This window comes from Panthera tigris, chromosome D2 (genome assembly GCF_018350195.1).
Source record: "Panthera tigris isolate Pti1 chromosome D2, P.tigris_Pti1_mat1.1, whole genome shotgun sequence".
NCBI lineage: Eukaryota > Metazoa > Chordata > Mammalia > Carnivora > Felidae > Panthera > Panthera tigris.
The window spans coordinates 23,801,174-23,821,447 of NC_056670.1; the positions used below are offsets into that span (position 1 = coordinate 23,801,174).

Sequence of the window (20,274 nt, forward strand, 5' to 3'; positions counted from 1 at the left end):
CTAACACACTATCATTTGGGTTATTTATCTTGTTTATCATGACTCATCCCCACTAGAATGTTAGCCCCTTGAGGGAAAGAATCTGCGTCCGTTTTCTTCATTTCAATATACACATTGCCTACAACAGTGTGAACATTGACATCCAATAAATATGTGTGGCATGGATAGAAAAAAATCTAGAAGTGTATCAATCATAAATGTTGAAAGTATTTATAATCACTTTAAACAGCTACATGTTCTGGTTTTCCTGTTATGTATTATATGTATTATTTGTATTATATATGTACATTATTTCTATTATATATTATATTATGTATTATTTCTATTATGTATTATCTATTATGAAATACTATTTGTATTTCTAATATGTATTATATTATGCATATCCTAAGACTTTTTAAAAATGTAACCTCAGTGGTCCAGGTTATTGGACCTGTTCTAAAGCTGCAGTGAGAGGGAAAATAGGACTGGAGGGCGAACATGCTGGAACCTGCTTTCCACCTGTGCTCACTCTGCTCTGGGCCCTGCTGTATTATCCTCTTTGAACTGAATCACCAGGCTCCCTTGACCTTTGGCTTCCATTTGGGAAAAGGATAAGGTTGGGCTATTTGTGTCCCCCACGCTCAGGCTGCTGCCCACAAGCTGGGTCCCTCTACCCAAGCCAGTGCCTGTCGAGCAACTTCTGGGTGCCCCTCCTCCCTCGGCTTCTGGAACTGCTCCTGCCCTTGCCTCCTAAAGCCTGTGAGTGTAACAGCTCTCCATCTTTGTGTGACCTGGGGTGCTCCACTTCCTCTGATGGTCTTCTTAACTCCATCCATACTTTTTAAATAGTCCCTTTGTTAACCTTTCTTCAATTACCTGATTGAGTACGCGGCCAATTTCTCGCTGGATTTTTGCCTGAGTGCAAAATGGGCTTACAGTCGGGAGGATCGAGTTCTTTTTTTTTTTTTTTTATTTTTTTATGATATGAAATTTATTGTCAAATTGGTTTCCATACAACACCCAGTGCTCATCCCAAAAGATGCCCTCTTCAATGCCCATCACCTACCCTGCCCTCCCTCTCACCCCCCCATCAACCCTCAGTTTGTTCTCAGGTTTTAAGAGTCTCTTATGCTTTGGCTCTCTCCCACTCTAACCTCTTTTTTTTTTCCTTCCCCTCCCCCATGGGTTTCTGTTAAGTTTCTCAGGATCCACATAAGAGTGAAAACATATGGTATCTGTCTTTCTCTGTATGGCTTATTTCACTTAGCATCACACTCTCCAGTTCCATCCACGTTGCTACAAAGGGCCATATTTCATTCTTTCTCATTGCCACGTAGTACTCCATTGTGTATATAAACCACAATTTCTTTATCCATTCATCAGTTGATGGACATTTAGGTTTTTTCATAATTTGGCTATTGTTGAGAGTGCTGCTATAAACATTGGGGTACAAGTGTCCCTATGCATCAGTATTCCTGTATCCCTTGGGTAAATTCCTAGCAGTGCTACTACTGGGTCATAGGGTAGGTCTATTTTTAATTTTTTGAGAAACCTCCACACTGTTTTCCAGAGTGGCTGCACCAGTTTGCATTCCCACCAACAGTGCAAGAGGGTTCCCGTTTCTCCACATCCTGGGAGAGCCGAGTTCTAATGCCCAGTCTCATCACTGGCTTGCTCAAGGCCAAAGTCTAAAGCCTCTTTGGGCTCAAACCATCTGAAAACTAAGAAGATTGGGCAAGATGACCTCTAATATTCTGTGATTTCAAGAAACCCTTTGCTCAGAGAACAAAGTAGTTACTTCTCCATTAGCTCGAAAATGTTAACTTGATCCAGATTCTGTAAAGGGCCCAGTTTTCTAGGAACTGATCGACAAATTTTGTAGCCATTCCTGTGACAATGAAGCTGAGCTTGGCCATAACACAGCCTCACCTCACCTACAGATCAGTAATTTCCAGTAAAATTGGGGTTATCATGCAAGTAATGCATATTTACAAGAGAAAAATCAGAATTTGTAGCTATTAGCAAGATAATTACTTTTGACATTTATAATTGATAACTTTCTAGATTCTTTTTCCTTTTTTTCATCTTTTAAAAATGTTTATTTATTTATTTTTGAGGGAGGGAAGGAGAGAGAATCCCAAGCAGTCTCGGTGCTGTCCATGCAGAGCCCCACACAGGGCTGGATCTCACCAACCATGCAATCATGACCTGAGCTGAAATCTAGCAGCGGATGCTTAGCCGACTGAGCCACCCAGGCGCCCCGAGATTCTTTCTTGTTCGCACATTCATTTCACAAACATTTGAGTGCCAGTGTAATCCTGGCTCTTCTAGGTATGTGGATGTAGGAATAGTGTTGCATTATCGGGAAGTACTTGTCTCGCTAAACCAGGACTCTGGACGCCACTTTAATTCTCTGCTTTGGCCAAGGATAATACTTGAATTATGTAACCACTGCTCTTTGAGCAGTGTGTACACAGGACATCTAAGTTCCTGGAAGAGTGAATTGTTTTGTCCTCGAGGACCAACCAAACCTTTCTGCCATTTGACTTGGCCACTGTGTCTCAGACACAGCTTCCAGCTTCTGGTGAGGAGGCTTTCTCTGTCGTCCACCCAAAAATGTCAACAATAAAAATAGGCAGGGAATAAAGGGTCCCTTCCAGGAAGTGGGAATTGTTTAGCCAGATAACAGTGGAGGTTTTGTAGTCCTGTCTTGGAAAGTCAGAGCAGATTCAAAGCAGTGCATTCCTTCATCTGGCGTCACTGGAAAAACGGATCTGCCCAGGCAGACACAGTGGTTGTCAGAGAGGCCACACATACAGTACAGGGCTGTCTGACTCTTGCCTTTGTCACATCTCTCTCCATCCTCACACCAGTGAAGGAAGTTTTTGTGTGGTTTTGAGAAATGCTGCACCAACATTATGCTCTGAGAAGCATTAATATGAGTAAGAAATGGATTCTTATATCTTACCGACACTCTATTTTGAGGAATATCAAAGATCTCCCTACTTCAGGGAGGGCAAAAAAGAGCCAGCATGGTCTGCCTAGGATGAAATCAGGAAGTATCATCACCTCATCTTCGACCACTCAAGGCTTCCTGAGAAGGCAAATACATGTGCTGTTGGAGAAGCATCTGTCACATGATAATGGTTTGTGAAACTTTGCATATTTTACTATTTTCTATTTAGCAAGATTTAACATTTATCAAATAATATTTTGAATTTATAAGGTACAAACAGAATAGGAGGGAAAAAGGAGAAAACTAAGGAGAAGGGGGTCCCAGAGCCCAGCGATTCAGACTGCATGGACCACAGGACACCAGACGCATCTGTAAAATGGGATAATAGTACCTTTCCCACAGGGTTGTTGTGTTAAATGAGTTAACGTATGTAAAATGCTTATAGTAGGCTCAAAAATCTTTCCTGATCTGCCCCTACGAATTCCGTCTTCTTTCTGGTAATTAACTATGCTTGGGTACCCTTCCATATTTTACAAGATAGACTGATGGCATTTCACAGAACCTACTTTAGAGACATCTGAAAATTGTAAATAAACTTGACACTGAAATTAGCTTCTGTTAGCAATCGTTCCCCACTCAGACATTCCTCCAGTGCCAAATACTGTACCTGTGCAAAGAGAAAAATGAAGTAACATGGACCAACAGCCAATCTGGTGACTGAAAGGGAAATTTAGGTTCTTACTTCCATTTACCCAACAAATATTTATTTGATGCCTGCCATGTTCCAAGCCATGGCAGAAACCCTAGGATGAATCAAACATTTATGTTTTTTTAAAAGAAGTTTCTGTCAGAGGGTGGGGAAAGATCTGATAGAGGTTATCAAGACAGGCAGAAAGTGACATGGGCCACAGAGAAGCACAGCTCGGGTGCTGTGGATCTTCAGTGAGACTGGCTTCTGCTGGGGGCTGAAGAAAAGAGAGTATGATTCAGACAAATGCAGGTCTGATGCTTGCTGTGGGCAGTGATTCAACTCGTCTTAAGACATTTACCTTAAGTGTGAGGATTTGGTCTATGTCCAGGGGGGTTTTGTTCTGCCAGGATCGTAATGCAGGTCACATTTGTCAGGCCTTCTGCCTTCATATCAGCAGTGCCCCCACCCCCCACCATAACTCTCCTACCCACTGCAGCAATGCATCCAGACCTGGACCTTGACCTGCTCCTTAATATTCTCATATTGATCAAAAAGACCCCTCTATATGTTTCTTGTTCTTCAGGGCCCCTAGATAGCAGTGGGCCAGTCCTCAGAGGAAAGCTTACCAGCACCATGGGCACCATATATGTGACACAAGGGACCTCTGAAGCCGTGAATAGATTCTGTCTGTGTAAGACAGGCCCATGGCACTGTGGATACTTAATCAAGGTAGTAACCAGTCAATGGGTTTTGACCAGCTCAATCACAGCAAACCTCAACAACTAGCTGGGAAACTGCAAAGGTTAATGCAGCTTCAGTTTAGTTATCACATTGACATCTCTATGAATGGCATCAGCTAAAATTGTGCTAAGTGCAATCTGCTCACCAAAACTTGGAGACCCTGACCAAGAAAGCCACACAGCTCTAACAGCTAAACTTGTCAGACAAAAGAATGAATGTTTTCAGATAAAACATATCACAAAGAAATGATGACATTTGTTTCATGTTTTAAGCACGCTAATGGCAAAGACATACACATGTGGCTTTGCAGATGTCTTTCCCAGGTGCATCTGTATCTTTGTCAATATAACAACATCTTACCTTGGTATAACACTGTGAGATTTGGGTAACGCATCATTCTTTTACAAGATGGTATTCTGGAAAGGTCAGTACTGTGCCAACCCACCCACAGCCTCTTCCGTGGGGATCCACCCTGCCCACATTTCCTACTAAAGGGGCAAGCCCAGACGGCCACATTAAGGACTCAGTGCCCCACCTCCTCTGCCCATAGATGACTGACTCTTGGCTAGGCACCTGGGCCAACTATACAGAATCCATAGCCCAGTCAGGGTTTTACAGTCTGCACTAAAAGAGGAACTGGACCAATAAGATTCTCTCTTAAGGCCCTGAACTTGAAGCAAACATAGCCATTAATTGGTACTAGGGCCAGAAGTAGACATGTAGTGTGTTGCTTAGTCATAGAAATCAAAGATCCATGAGATCCTGCAGCTGAAACCCAGGAGCCTTTGTGAATCTAGAGTCACCTTTGAGCTCTGGGCTCTTTGACACCAAGACTTAACATGGCTCCTGTTCTAGGATTTCCATGAAAACTCCTTTATCTTTTAAAAATAATGTGACATACAGGCTCCTGGGCAGCTCAGTTGATTGAGCATCCAACTCTTGATTTTGGCTCACAGCATGTTACCAGGGTCATGGGATCGAGCCCCATGTCAGGCTCTGAGCTGACAGTGTGGAACCTGCTTGGAATTCTCTCTCTCCTCCTCTCTCTCCCCCTCTCTCTCTCTGCCCCTTCCCTGCTCAAATTCTCTCCCTCTCTCTCTCAAAATCAATAAACAATTAAAAAATTTTAGGGTCACCTGGGTGGCTCAGTCAGTTAAGTGTCTAACTTAGGCTCAGGTCATCATCTCATAGTTCACAAGTTTGAGTCCCACATCTGGTTCTGTGCTGACAGCTCAGAGCCTGGAGCCTATTTAGGATTCTATGTCTCCTTCTCTCTCTGCCCCTTCTCTACTTGCTTTCTCTCTCTCTCTCTCAAAAATAAATAAACATTAAAAACGATTTTTTAGATACATAATGTGACATAATACAGTATGCTGAAAGCCTTTGTCTTAAGCTGGCTTGAATGGCTTACTATCCCTCACAAGAAAAAGAGCCAGACTGAAAACAATGAGAAATTAAAACTGGGTCCCAGCTGAACTCCTGGGCCATGAAGCCTTCTAGAGAAATCATGAGAAGAAAGACAAACTGGCATTGTCTTAGCCACTACTGGGAAGGCAATAGAAACCAAAAACAGAGAAAAGGGAACTGAAAACCTTTAAAGATGATTTGTGAATGTGTGTGTGTGTGTGTGTGTGTGTGTGTGTGTGAGCCCCCCTGTTGAGCACACAGTGACTTACAGAACCAACACCGTGAATGGGGAAGACACAACCTCCCCGAGTTCTCTCCCATGAGTGGGACCTAGCATTTGAACAACCAAACTTAAAATAGACAATGAATGACTGACTGCTTGTTATGAGATATGCTAGGTGCACAGGAATCACAAGTAATGGAAGTCAATTCACAAGAAAAACAAGGATAATATTTGAGGCAGCCTCAAAAGCAGGTGCTCAGTGTAGGGTGTGTCTACATGGCCCTGCTGTTTGTTTCCATTCAGCTTTGGAAACTAAGTGACACTGCTCTCTATCTAAAAATGTAAATGTATTGGGTCATGTAGACTGTGTCTAAATAAAACCCAGTTTCCAAGTATCTCTTCAATGGTAATATTTCATGGCCAAAGATATTTCGTAGCTTAGAGTTAAATCCAATTTGGCCACTATCTAAATATTCCAATTGATTTGGAAATTGAATGATTATCAAGCATGATCCATGAACACACTCTAGTAGTTTAAAAATGAAACACCTGTATTATATAAATTATGTCTTCTTGCCATGGGGAAGCAGTGGGTGATGTGGTTAAGTTATGGACTTTGGAGACAGATGGACCTGAATTCAAATCCACATTCAATGATTTTCTAGTCATGTGGCCTTGGGCAAATTTCCTCTGCAGTTTCTTTATTTCTCAAGTAAGGATGATGACAATAATAGTACACACCTTATAGGATGTTGTAAGACTTAAATGAATTAAGGTATGTTAAATGATTAAAGCAGCACCTGGCTCAGAGGAAATAATCTACAAATGTTTGCTACTATTATTTGTATTACTTTCATTAAACTCACAAAGTAAATCACTAAGTACATGCAAGAATTGTGCTGGTATACCCTTTTATAATTTTGTTTGAAACTCACAACACGAAGGTAGGAATTATCCCAATTTTACAGTTGCAGAAATGAGGCATAGAAAAAGTTAACTAATTTGTGAACGGTTGCCTGGTTTTTGAATGGCAGAGTTAGGATGCATTAATTCACTTGCTAATTCATGCAACACTTTTTTATTGAGCACTGGATACACAGTATTCTAGGTGCTGGGATACACATCCAAACAGACAAAAATCCTTGCTTCACAGAGTTTACTTTCAGCAGGGCGAGACAGTCCAAAAACGGGAGAAGTCAGTAAAATGTATGGTAGATGGTATAGTGGGGTGTGCTGAGAAAACTGAAACAAGGAATGGGAGAGGGAGTGTGTGTGTGTGTGTGTGTGTGTGTGTGTGTGTGTGTGTTGGTGTGTGTGTTGGTGTGGGGGGAGTGTTGGAGTTCAGAATGCAATTGTGGCTAGAATATGTAACTAGGGAAGGTCTTGCTGAGAAGGAGATGTTTGAGGAAAGGTTTGAGAGAGAACACAAGTCATATCAAGGGATATCTAGGGGAAAACTTTCCAGGCAAAACAAAGCATGTGCAAAGGCCCTGAGGCAGGAATGTGCCTGACATGTTCTGGGAAGAGCAAAAGGGCGAATGTGGTTGAAGCAGAGAAGATAAGAACAAGAGGAAATGAGGTCAGGGAGGGCTTGGTTGACACTGGTATTTGCTCCAGAGAATCCTGCCCCATGCTCATGTTAACTGAGGTTCTGCCTCCACAAACACACCTTAAGAAGTCACTGATGGAAGAGTCTCCCCCTTGGAAAGGCCATATCACCTCCCATCTTCTCCACTCGGTAGAGAGGAAACCCCAAGCTTGGCGTTGGCAGTCAGGAAGTTCATCGGAACTGGAAACCACCTAGGCAGCACCCCCCGCCTAGCCAACTGGAAGCAACCATGACGGTGGTGCTCAGAGCCCTTGCAGAGATGTGCTGTGGTCTCTCTGAGCTCATCACGTCACCTTCCTATGCAAGAGTTTCAATTCAAGGTCATTTTTGGTTCCTTTTCAGTAGCAGACTCAGAACCAGATCTATTCAAGTGTAGGAACAGTGCAGACACATTAATAGCCAGACCCTAGTGGGAGTTGTATTTTCCATTTCCTCCTCCCTCATATTTATTTGTTTCTTTATCTCCTCTATGTGGTAAAGTTGACCTTGTGTGATATTTTCAGATGAAGTTTAAAAAAGGTAGGGTGGAGAATGGAGGGTGTCACCTTGTACTGGAACCCCTGTGGGCTCTAGAGTTTGACTGCCTAGGTTCAAATTCCCATTCCACCACTTAGAATTGGGGGTGATGGTAACATCTGCTTCTAGTAGGCTTCTAGTGAGCATGGAATGAAATCATTTAATGTTATTTTAGAATTTAGCCAAAACTGGGGGCTGCCTCCTGTTCCTGGGGTGCTTTTCACTGCAATGAGAAGGATGTTGCAGGAGCCAGGTGTCCAAATGACGTGGTTGTCTCTGAGTTTCCACTTTGAGCATGATTCAGATATTTCCTATATGCTTCCACCTCTCTACTGAACATTTTATTCTTCCCCTGCTGGGTGATCCTAGCTCCCCCCCCAAGCTGATGAGCCTTTTGAGTTCTTAGAAGGAGCTATGGGGAGGTCTCAGCCCTGTCTGTGGTTTAGGGAAGCAATAGGTCCACTGCCTCCAATGAAGAAGGTACTCCAACTACACGTGTCACCTCTCCTGGAACAGACTCTGAGTTTTTCTTACCTCTTTAAGGGCATTGAAGGATGCTTGCAAACTCTCTGGAAGAAGTATGAAACATGAAGCAAGCACCCTTTCTGGATAAGGAAACTTTTAGTGAAAGAATCTACAGGCGTTGCATTTTTTCCTCCTTTGGTGTAATGTATCTTTTGGGAAAAGGGCACGCAGAATTTGGTGAATGTTGTTCAATAGTCACAGCTTATTACCCTATGTGCTTCTGTTGATAGGGGAAAAAAATCACTACAAGGTTATGTCAGAAAGTCTCCCCTGACTAGGATATAGCAAACAGTCAATTTTCCTGCCAACTGTAGTATCAGTCAGCAAATCAAGGGCGGATTAGTAAGTAACAGCTATAGCATTTTACAGGAACTGCCAAAAACTATTGCCTTAGGATCACTGTATTTGAAAAACAGTGTCCTGGAAATGTTTCTGTGGGTCACTGATTTAAACAAAGAGTGGATTCTTATTAGCTGAGAGGTCCATTTCTGAGATGACTTAGGCTGCCTAGGCTTCAACTGGCAGAACCCCCTTCAGATTATGATGTAATGTTGCTTAGGCCTATCACATAGGGTCAGTGTCAAATAGTAAAATGACTTTGACACAAACCCTGGAAATGCCCTTACAGCCACAGAAAGGATTCCTCGCAGGCAAGAAGCCTAGTGCACCCATGGCTTATCTCAGTTGTAAGTTCAGATTGAGATGTGCCAGGATTTTTTGAAGGACATAAGACATAAGAACATAGGACAAAAGAACCTCGTTTCAAGACAAAGATCCACCAATTCCACTCCTCATTCTATCCCCAGCAACAGGCTCACCAAAACATGTGTGCAAGAATGTCCAAAGCAGCTTCACTCATGACAGCCCAAAGATGCAAACGGCGGAATGTCTGGCAATAGTAAAATGGATTAATTGTGGTGTATATGCTCAACAAAATAATACTCACTAATTAAGCAAAAGCAGAGTGAAACAAGGAAGTATCACTATACACAGCAACTTGAGAGGATCTCAAAACATACTGAGGAAAAGAAGCCAGAAACAAGAAACATATACACCATATGATCCCATGTACATGAGGGTGTGAAGTAGACAAGGATAGCCTAGAGAGCTGGAAATCAGCGGATGTCAGCTCACCAGGCCAGGGAGAGCAGGGAGGGTGTTAGGGAACCAGAAGGGTACAAAGGAACCTACTGGATTCTGGGATGATCTTGACTGGGGTGCTGGTTCCATGGATGTATACGAACGAAAAACTCACCATCTATGCATTTAATATTTATGCAGTTTACTCTGTGTTAAGTTATATGTCTCAGTTTTAAAAAGAAAACTAAGGAAACAAAAAATTAAATATAGAGATAAACAGGATCTCAGTTTTCTGGGTGGCTTTTCTAAGATTCTGGGATTTGCAAACCTAAGAACTATGACCCATCTGTGAGGAGAAAAAATGCAAATTCCACCTTTTTCTGCGCTGCCCAGAGAGGGGCCCACAGGGCACGGTTCTGCATTCCCATTGTAACTTAAAGGGAACATTCATAGTGTCCAGAGCCCTTGACATCCTGCAAGCAGAGGAGGAACCCACAGCAGGAACCCACTCAGAGGCACCAACCTTGACTTTCAAATGGAACAGTACATCTGCAGAAGGAAAAGTGATGGCATCTACACCATAAATCTGAAGAGCCTGGGAGAAGCTTCTGCTGACAGCTCGTGCCATTGTTGCCATTGAAATCCCAGGTAGTGAGAGCGTCATATATTCCAGGAATACCCGCCCGTGGGCTGTGCTGAAGTTTGCTGCTGCCACCAGAGCCACTCCTATCGTGGGCCGCTTCACTCCTGGAACCTTCACTAACCAGATGCAGGCAGCCTCCCCAGTGTCTTCTGATGGTTACTGATCCCAGTGTTGACCACCAGCCTCTCTCAGGGGCATCTTCTGTTAACCTACCTACCACCGCTCTGGGTAACACAGACTCTCCTCTGCACTGTGTGGACATTGTCATTCCTTGCAACAGCAAGAAAGCTCACTCAGTGGGTCGGACGTGGCAGATGCTGGCCCAGAAAGTTCTGCACACACATGGCACCATCTCCCATGAACACCCACGGGAGGTCTGTCTGATCTGTACTTCTACAGAGAGCCTGAAGAGACTGAAAAGGAAGATCAGGCTACTACTAAAAGGCTGTGACCTGGGGCGCCTGGGTGGCTCAGTGGGTTAAGCATCCAACTCTTGATTTCAGCTCAGGTCACCATCTCATGGTTCGTGAGTTTGAGCCCCACGTCCGGCTTCACATCGCACTGACAGCTCAGAGCCTGCTTAGAATTCTCTCTCTCTCCTTCTTTCTCTGCCCCACCCCTTCTCTCTCTCTCTCTCTCTCTCTCTCTCTCTCTCTCTCTCTCTCTGTCTCTCTTAGAATAAATAAATAAACTTAAAAAAAAAAAAGGCTGTGACCAAAGAGGAATTTCCAGATGAATGGGCCGTTCCAACCCCTCAGTTCACGTCTGAAGGCGGGCAGGTCCACTCTGTACCTACTTGGCAGTTCCCTATTGAAGACTCAGGTGCTCAGCCCCCCAGCTCCCACTGCTCAGGCCACCAGATGGATAGGAACAACCATTGAGTGGTGTTCAGTGGCTCTTCCACAAAGGCAAGCAAAATGGAAATAAGGTAGAAAGAAAATAAACAGTTTCTAAAAGTTGAAAAAAATGTGAATTCCATACAGTTAGATTTATCCCAGGATTATGATGTGGAATATTTACTCACCATTAACCAGCATTATGGAAACTTGTGTGTGTCCGGCAATGGGCTGGCTGCTGGCAATACAACAGGGAACAAGACTGTTGTGTTTCAGAAAGCAACTATTCACGTAATCCCATGATTCTGAAATGTGACACAGGCTCTAAGGAGAAAAGCAAAGAAGAGATCTTCCTTAAGAAAGAATAAGAGGTGGGCCTAGGAGAACAGTGTTCCTGAGAAAATCACATATGAACAAAGATATGAAGGCTGTCAGAAGAATGAAGGAGAGAGGAAGGGAAGGAGGAAAGGGGCAGGGGGAGTAGGGGAGACAGAAGCATGGGCAAGGCTTTGCGCTCATTGATCCCGGATTCTGGGAGAATTCTGATGGCTAACCTATAATGAGTGAGGGGGGAGAAGAAGGAAATGAAGCTGAGGGAAGGATGGGTAGACTGGGACCAGGACGATCAGATGCCAAGAATAATACAAAGAGTTAACGTGTTCTCAGGGTTTTAAGTAAGATCTAATTTACATTTTCAAAAAGTTTCCAAAGTTTCCAAGAGAACAAACTCAAAAGAAATAAGAATAAAACCAAAAGAACGAGGTAAGTCTATTGAAGTAATCCAGGACAGAGAGGATGACCTTGAATTAGGATAGTGGCAATGGAAGTAGAGAAAAGCAGATGGAAACAATCCAGTTTTTTGAAATAATCTATTCATCTCTTCTTCTGGTGACCTTTCTCTCTTCTAAAACTCTCTCTCTCATCTCTGTCTCTGTCCCTGTCTCTCCCTCCCCTCCTACCCCATTGAAACACATGGACACACATTCCTAGCAAAACCTCACGCACTCCCCTGCTAGGTCCCAGCTGTGACGAGAACACAGCAATGGTGGCACACACCCAGCACCCTACCAAAAATTCTAGTGCACTACTCAGTTCACGGAAAGGGAATCCGTAGTAAATGCTAACATTCACTCAACATCACCTGTGTGCCAGGCATTGTGCCAGTTCCTTTTCACATTTGTTAGCTTCTATACTATGAGGGACTTGTATGCCTGTGTCCCCTGAAATTCATATGTTGAAATCCAAACCCCCATTGTGATGATATCAGGAGGTGGGGTCTCTGGGGGGATAGGAGGTGATGTGAAATAGAGCCCTCATGAATGAGATTAGTGTCCTATAAAAGGGCCCTTGGAGAGGTTCTTTGCCCCCTCCACCACATGAGGACACAGCGAGATGATGATCTTTGAACAAGGAAGCAGGACCTCACCAGACACAGAACCTGTCTGGATCTTGATCTTGGACTTCCCAGCCTCCAGAATGTGAGAATAAATCTCTGTTGTTGATAAACCACTCAGTCAATGATATTTTTGTTATTATAGCCTAAACAGACTGACATACACCAAATTGGATATTGTTATTCTCATTTTAATAGGCAGAAACTGTAGCTTGAAAGGATTAGTAATTATTTTATCAAAGTCTCACAGCATTCAGAGCTAGATAATTCCAGAAATCATGTTCTTTCCACTGCACTCTGCAGATGATCCCTTTACCAAAGGTGTATGTCATTTTAATAACAAACATCAGGAGAGTAATCCAAAGGAATGACTCTCTAATGGTGAAATTTTAGACTTTAAAACACCTGGATGAAGGCAGATACCTTTGAGCATCAGTCTTCAGAGCCTCTGGGATCATAGCGCTTACTATAGGCAAGACCTTACTCTAGTCTGACTGTGACTAATCACAAGCCCAGCTCCATGCACAGCAGCTGGAGGCCAGTGACATCTGAGAGCAACCATAAAGGGGTGGGGGTGGCCACACAACCTCCAAAAGCAGTGAGAGCAGAGTTGAGTTCAGCTCAAGTTTGCTCAGGCAGATACAGCCCTGAGTAACTCTGTGGCCTTTTACACTGGGTTTCACTACGAGTCAGATCTGATCTAGCTCCTGCCTCCAGAAACAACACCACAGTCTTGTGGGGAGGAAATCAGAAAGGGTTATGAGGGGCTGCCCAATCTTAGGCTTCTTCCTGCTTTGATGGTGACTTTGCCCAATCTCCATGAACACATTTCTGTGGGGCAGCCACGTGACCAAGGACACTGGACCCTGGGGACCTGGGACGATGACTGCAGCAGCTAGTTTGATCAGAGATGCTCTCGGTAACACAGAACAAGGCATTTGTCATAAAGGTTAGACCTTGCACAACTATGGGAACTGGAGGAGGCGACGGCAGGTTGTTGCCTCTGCATCTGCTGGGGGCCTCAGCTCACTGTCGGTCAGCAGCCCTGGTAATCAGGAGGGGACATGGGACTTAAAGTGGGGGAAGCTTCCCAAACTGGAAGTGCGGGAAGCACTGGAACCAATCAATGAGCACAGGCTGGAACCCATGGCTCTCATGGCCTCCAACTCGGACAGCATAGGGCTCCTGCAAAAGCTGGCACCTTCTCTGTGGGCCTGCATGCACAGCAAGCCTGTGGCTCACGGAGTCTGTAGGAGGGGCCTGGGTGGGAGCTGGAAGAGAAGCAGGCTCAGGTGCGGCTGCTGGCCAACAGGACGAGCCTCCGGGTGAGCGTGCGCTCAGGGGCCCGCCTGGCGCTCTCCACCTGTCCTGTGTTGCCACTGCTTCCCCTCTGCCTTCTCAGTATCAAGCAAATGCCCCTTGTGGCCAGGCCTGACCTGGAGCCATGCAGGGCAAGGGATTCTGGGAAACACTACCAGCTTAGCCAAGTTGACACAAAACAAAGCCATAACAGGGGAGAGCTTCAAAGACAAGTAATTAGAAAAACTAAAGGTTTTAGAATAAGGGGGCGGGGGGTGGCAAGGGAATTCCTATTCAATGCCAGCGAATAACCCTGCCCAGCTCCTCCTACAAGGAGCACTTGCAATTCAGACGTGGAGTGGGTGAGAGCTGGGAACCAATTAACAAACTATGGTGTGCAAGGCACTGTCCTTGGCATCACTGGGGGCATACAAAGAGCTTTAAGATAGTATCCTGCCCAGGACGCATGGGTGGCTCAGTCGGATGAGCGTCTGACTCTCAGTTTTGGCTCAGGTCCTGATCCCAGGGTTGGGAGACTGAGCCCCGCATTGGGCTCCTTGGTGAGCGTAGAGCCTGCTTAAGATTCTCTCTCTCCCGCTCTCTCTCTTCACCCCTCTCCCCAGCTCACGTTCTCTCTCTCTAAAATAAAATAGAAAATTAAAAAAAAAAAGATAGTAACCTGCCCTCAGTAGGAGGAAGAGAAGTTAGACACAATCCACGCAGGCATTTACATATGGCAGAGCCCTGGAGACTTCCGAGGGCTGTCGGTATTTGGTTGGTAGAAGAGGCTTTCGCATCATCAGACTGGGTTCAAATTCAGCCTTGCCCCCAACCAGGTGTATGATGTAGAACAATTTACTTAGTTGCTCTGGGCTTCCATTCCCTGATGTACAGAGACAGTAACAATCCTTATTTCACAGGCGGATTATAAGCAAAGGAGCAGATCATGTGTGTGCAGTACTGGCACACAGCAGACACTCAATACATGATAGACATTTTAAATTGTATTGTCATCATCCCCATCCTCGTATCATGGCCCCATTCCTTCTTAGACCCACTGCCCAACTGAGTAAACATGCAGCAGCATTAGTGCCACAGACCCACTGAGATGCAGAATATACACGAGCACCCAATCCCTCAAAGAATCAGCAGTTTGAATAAGCCAATGTATTTTGTGTATTTATTTGTTCATTTAGTAAGTGATATGGGCCTCCTACCTTACAGGACACGTAGCCCCAACATTGTTAGAAGCCTCAAATGACTAGGGTCAATAATGTCCTCAGGAGTTGAAGTTCACTTTGGCAAACATGTCCTGAGACTTCCCACGAAGCTCGAAAGGAGGGAAATATCACCGTGGCTTGAGGTAGCCAGGGTTTCAGAAAGCAAGTAGCATTGGAGTCCAGCTCTGGAGAATAGATGGTGTTCACCTGAGGAAGCAAGATGGGAGACCCCCTGGGATGGGTAGGAAGTGAGTACTAGGCTGGAGGCTGGAAAGCCCCTGGTGTGGTCAGATGGGAGTGAGAGGGAAGAGCAGGTTCATCAGGGAATAAATAGGCCAAGAAGCAGACTGTATGTTGCTTTGAATGCCAAGATCAGGGTTCGGATTCTGTCTCATGGGCAGCAGAGAGTCGTGGAAGGTCATACAGAGAAGGGACAAAATGAAAGCCAAGTTTCAGGAAAGCTAGTGTGGCAAAAGTCTATGGGCTATCTTTCATTGGGGACAGACTGTAAAAAGGAAGGCCACTTGGAAATCCTGACACAGAAATTCAGGAGGCACAGGGGGCTCTGAACTGAGATGATAAGAGTGCAAAGAGGAACACAAGAAATATTCTGAAAGAGAGAAACAATGATTGGTGGTACCTGCTGACACATAGGAGCAGAGATGCTAAGAATGAGCCAGGGTTCCAAGCCTGAACAGCATGAAGACAGGCAGGGAAGCTGAGTGCTGGGAGCAGGAGAGAGGAGAGTAGTTGTGTCCCATGTGGACATTCCGTGGGTCCCACCAAAGATCGGGATAACCTGCCTGCAGGTGGTTGACAGCAGAAGGGGTGAGTGCAAAGGAAGAACTGGCTGAATTTGGGAGTTCAAGTTCAAGCACAGGGAGTGACAGGAGGGACCAGAGAAAGAGCAGGCAGGGCCCTAGCCTCCCTTCAACTGACAGAAAGCATCTGGTTTGCTGATGGGAAACAGCAAAGGCTTCCAAATCCCTATAATCCTTCAAGATCCAGTTGTACACATTTCTTCAGGACAGAATCCTTTTCGCAGACCTTCCCAGTGGCTAAAAACAAGAGAAGACACAGACTGTCCCAAACAAGAGAGATAATTCTTCATTCAGGAAAAGTTGAGTTAGTGTCCACATGGTGGTCATCATGGCCACAGTTAGGGTCCCTTGGGAATCAGATGGCACATTCAAAGAGCCAGAGAGTGATCATGAAGGGGCTGTTTGCAGAGACAGGCATCAAGGATCATCCATCCTCCTCAATGTGAAGAGGAGAAGAGGGAATGATGTTATCCCAGTAAGGACCACAGGGCTGGAAGAGGTGTCCCATCAGAGCGGTGGCTATATGAGAACACAGCTCATGCCTCAACCTCCAATGATCAAGGAGAGAGCAGGAGGAATACATACCCGAGCTTCTCTCTGGCCACATTTTCCCCATTTCCTATGAACAGCTCTCATTGGCCAAACCCAAGCAGAAGCCACAAGATAAGGAAGTATAGCTAGTGCAACACATAGTTGTTAGCCTCCCAAGGCACAGGGTGGGCCAGAAAAGGGTGGAGAGAAAATGGAGAATAAGCAGAACATTGACCCAGTAGGGTTTCTTAGTTCAATGTCATCCTCTGAGCAAAAGTAGAAATGATTAATTTTTATCACTAATAATACATACTTGTGTAACATTTTATGCTTCATAGAGTGTCTTCACATAGGTTGTCCCTTCTGAGGCACACCGTACCCCTGTATATCTCTTGTGAGGTAGACAAGACCTTGTCATTCAGGTCAGAGAAACCCAGAGAAGTTAAATGATTTATTCAAAGTTAGTCACACAGTGAGTGAATGGTGAATTTCATATTAGAAATAGGGCTCTTGGACTCCTAATCCAGTGCTCCTCCCCAGGTGTGAAATTAATTTACCTGGGAAGACAGCACTGCTGTGAAAGGCATTACAAAAAAGGCTGTCCTGAAGGTGGTACGACTTGTGGCCCCAGCCTGGCTGGGTGCTCAGGGCCTCCCTGAGTTGTTTTTCAATAAGCAAATATTCCTGACACTTCAATTATCCCAATCTAAACAATGAACACACTGTACAAGAAGCTTCATAAATTTCATTCAGTTGGAAGCAATGAGAAAGCTTTGTGTGTATTCCTTCAAAAAAAAAATTACCCAACAAAACAGAGATTGTTATAATGGAAACATCCAGGCTAGAAAAAAAAAAACAAAAACCAGGCTCTGTGTTTTAGGAACCTGGCTCTGATTCTTTCAGCTTCACCTCTGTGTCTCAGTAGAGGCAGTGTCTCCTGTCAGGAGCTCCTGTCATCCCTTCCACAAATCAAAGCAAGGCCTTCCTACATGTGGACAACTCCGAAACCGTGTTTGGTTTGTTGAACTTTTCTATGTCTGATGTCTTGTCATGTCCACATACATCCTCCCAAGCCACTCCCTCTACCCCACTCTTACGAGTTGAATTATGTCCCCCAGTAAAAATATCTTGAATCCCTGACCCTCAGTACCTCAGAATGTGACCTTATTTAAATCAGGCCCATACTAGAGGTAATGAAGTTAAAATGAGGTCATTAGGATGGGCCCTAACCCAATATGACTGGTGTCCTTTAAAAAGGACAAATGTGGACACAGAGACAAACACCCAGAGAAGGAAAATGATCTGAAGAGACAGGGGCGAGATATCCATGTACAAGACAAAGAATGCCTGACTCCACAAGAAGATAAGAGAGAGATAGGGAACAGATCTTTCCCTGGTGTTTTTACAATATATACACACTTACACCCAAGATGTAGCAAGAAATTGGTAGTTATTCCTTTAGCAACACTCAAGGTTTTATCAAAAAATGTCCAAAGAGCATGTTAAGAAATTTTATATAGATTAAATATTACTCCTCTCTTTGATCTCCGGAGAAGGGTTCTAGTATCAGTGGCTAATGTGTGGATAGCTGAATCAATTTGGATACTTTTGGTTGCAAGTAATAGAAAATGCATACCAAAGTGGCTTAAACAATAAAGGTGACTTCTTGGCTCCTGCACCTGAAAATGCAGATGTAGTCTGGGCTTTGGGCATGGTTTGATCAAGGCTCTAGACTAATTTTTATGTGATTCTTTCAATATGCCTCTCTCTGTGTAGACTCCATCCTCAGTCTGGCTTCCCTCATGGGAGCAAAATGACTTCAGTGTGTCTATTTGAAGTCCCAACTTCCCAGAGGAAGGATGCTCCTATATCCTAGAATCCTGAGCAAAAGTCCTGGATATGGTGCTGATTACACCATCCCTAACCAATCCCAAATGAAATCCAAATGCTGATTGGCTTATGCCTGACCTGTGTGGTCCAATCACCATGGCCAGAAGCCTGGGATTCCCCAGTGGCTTAGATCATTCGGGGCCTGTTTCTGGAGCTGGAGGTGAGTGACCAGACAACCAGGCCCCTACTGGGTAGAAGTTGAACAAAACTGGTATTGAGGAATTAGCACAATGTGCAGTCCCAGACTAAACCTAACCTTTGCACACTACCCTTAACATTTCAGCCTTACATAAGAACCTTACCATATCAGCACTGTGGGGATCTGACTTTTAGGGAACATGAGCTTGGGCTATGACCATCTGCTAGACTATGGAATCCAGAATATGAAAGTTTCCTTTCATATCTTAGGAGAGCTTGTGAGTAAAGGAGGTGAGACTTTATTTATTTTATTCAACAAGCACTGTTCCAGTTACTATGGTGACATAGGAAGTTATCTCAAAACTTAGTGTCTTAAAATAACAATAATCATCTATTATCTCTCACGGTTTCTGTGGATCAGGAATTCAGGTCCCGTGTCATTGGGCGTATCTGGCTCAGGGTCATTCCTGTGCTTGTAGTTTTTAGATGGCTGTGTCTTGGGTCATCTCAGAGGCTTCTCTGCTCCCCCACTGGACACCAGTTCTAGGATACCTCCAACAGTGGAGGCTTGATGGCCATCTTTCTGTTCCTATGTAGTCTCTTCATGTGATCTCTCCAGGGTGGCAGCCTCAGAGTAGGAATCCCAGGGTGCAGGCATGTGTGTGTATGTGTGTGTATGTGTGTGTATACATATACATATACAGTACATATACATACACATACACATACACATTACATATACATATACACACAGAGAGAAAGACAGAGACAGAAAGATAGGCAGGCCTTCATGACCTAGCCTTGGAAGCCAGAGACTTCACTTCTGTATTGTGTTCATCAAGGTAGTCACCAAGTCCCACTGGTCCAGGAGGAGGAGGAACAGACTCTACTCCTTATTAGGGAATGGGAAAGTTCTTGAAGAGCATATGGGATCAGAAAACCACTGTGTCTGGGGGCAGTGGAGCACCTGACTCTTGATTTTAGCTCAGGTCATGATCTCACAGTTCGTGAGATCGAGCCCTGCAGGGGCCTCTGTGCTGACAGCTTGGAGCCTGCTTGGGATTCTCTCTCTCTCTCCCTCTCTCTTTACCTTGCTCTCTCTCTCTCTCAAAATAAATAAACAAACAAAAAAAGACAACTGTGTCTGTGTATGGACAGTATAATAAGCCACACTTACCCACAGCATTTGTGTACCCTACAGTGTTCTAAGTGCATTGCAAATAGCAACTCATTTAATGAATTGGGCACTAAACTTCCTTTCACAGATAGCAGATGCTATGTCCATATGTCCTTGGTCCTTACAATTTCAGCACCTAGTAGCTCAACTTCTAAATGCCAGGATGTGGCCCAAGACCTTCTGCCTGCTGTGTTCTGGCATGCCAGATATGTTAGGGAATTAACATACTCTAGGAGCAGTCACCAACCAGTAATTGACAGGAGGTGATGTACACATTCCCTGGCCTCCTCACCCCTTGGTTGACAGGGTGGGGATTTAATTATGAGGCATATGTTCTAGCATGATCTTCCAAGTTCCCCAGGGGGCCTAAGCTCCACTGGCCCACAGTGGTGATGTGTTTGGCAACACAATTTGATCGGCTGTCTTCCTTTCCCTGTCGTCTCCCCACCACCATACTGGCGTTTCCTGTACGGCCCAAATAAACTACTGAGATTTGAAACTTTCGGGGGGAACCCAAACTAAGGCTTTTAACTGGCCCAAGATTACTCAGGTAGGGCTTTGATTCCAGATTACAATTTAAGGTAGCTTTGACATGT

The 20,274-nt window shown here is 44.5% G+C and overlaps 1 long non-coding RNA gene across 1 annotated transcript; it reads right to left on the minus strand.

The window, feature by feature from the left end:
• Positions 1–2,944: 2,944 nt before the first annotated feature.
• On the minus strand, positions 2,945–12,423 carry LOC122231774. The gene is made up of 3 exons (XR_006209009.1): positions 12,351–12,423; positions 11,398–11,533; positions 2,945–3,076 (listed from the first exon to the last, which is right to left on the minus strand). It is a non-coding gene; the product is annotated as an uncharacterized LOC122231774 (long non-coding RNA).
• Between the last annotated feature and the right edge of the window lie 7,851 nt (positions 12,424–20,274).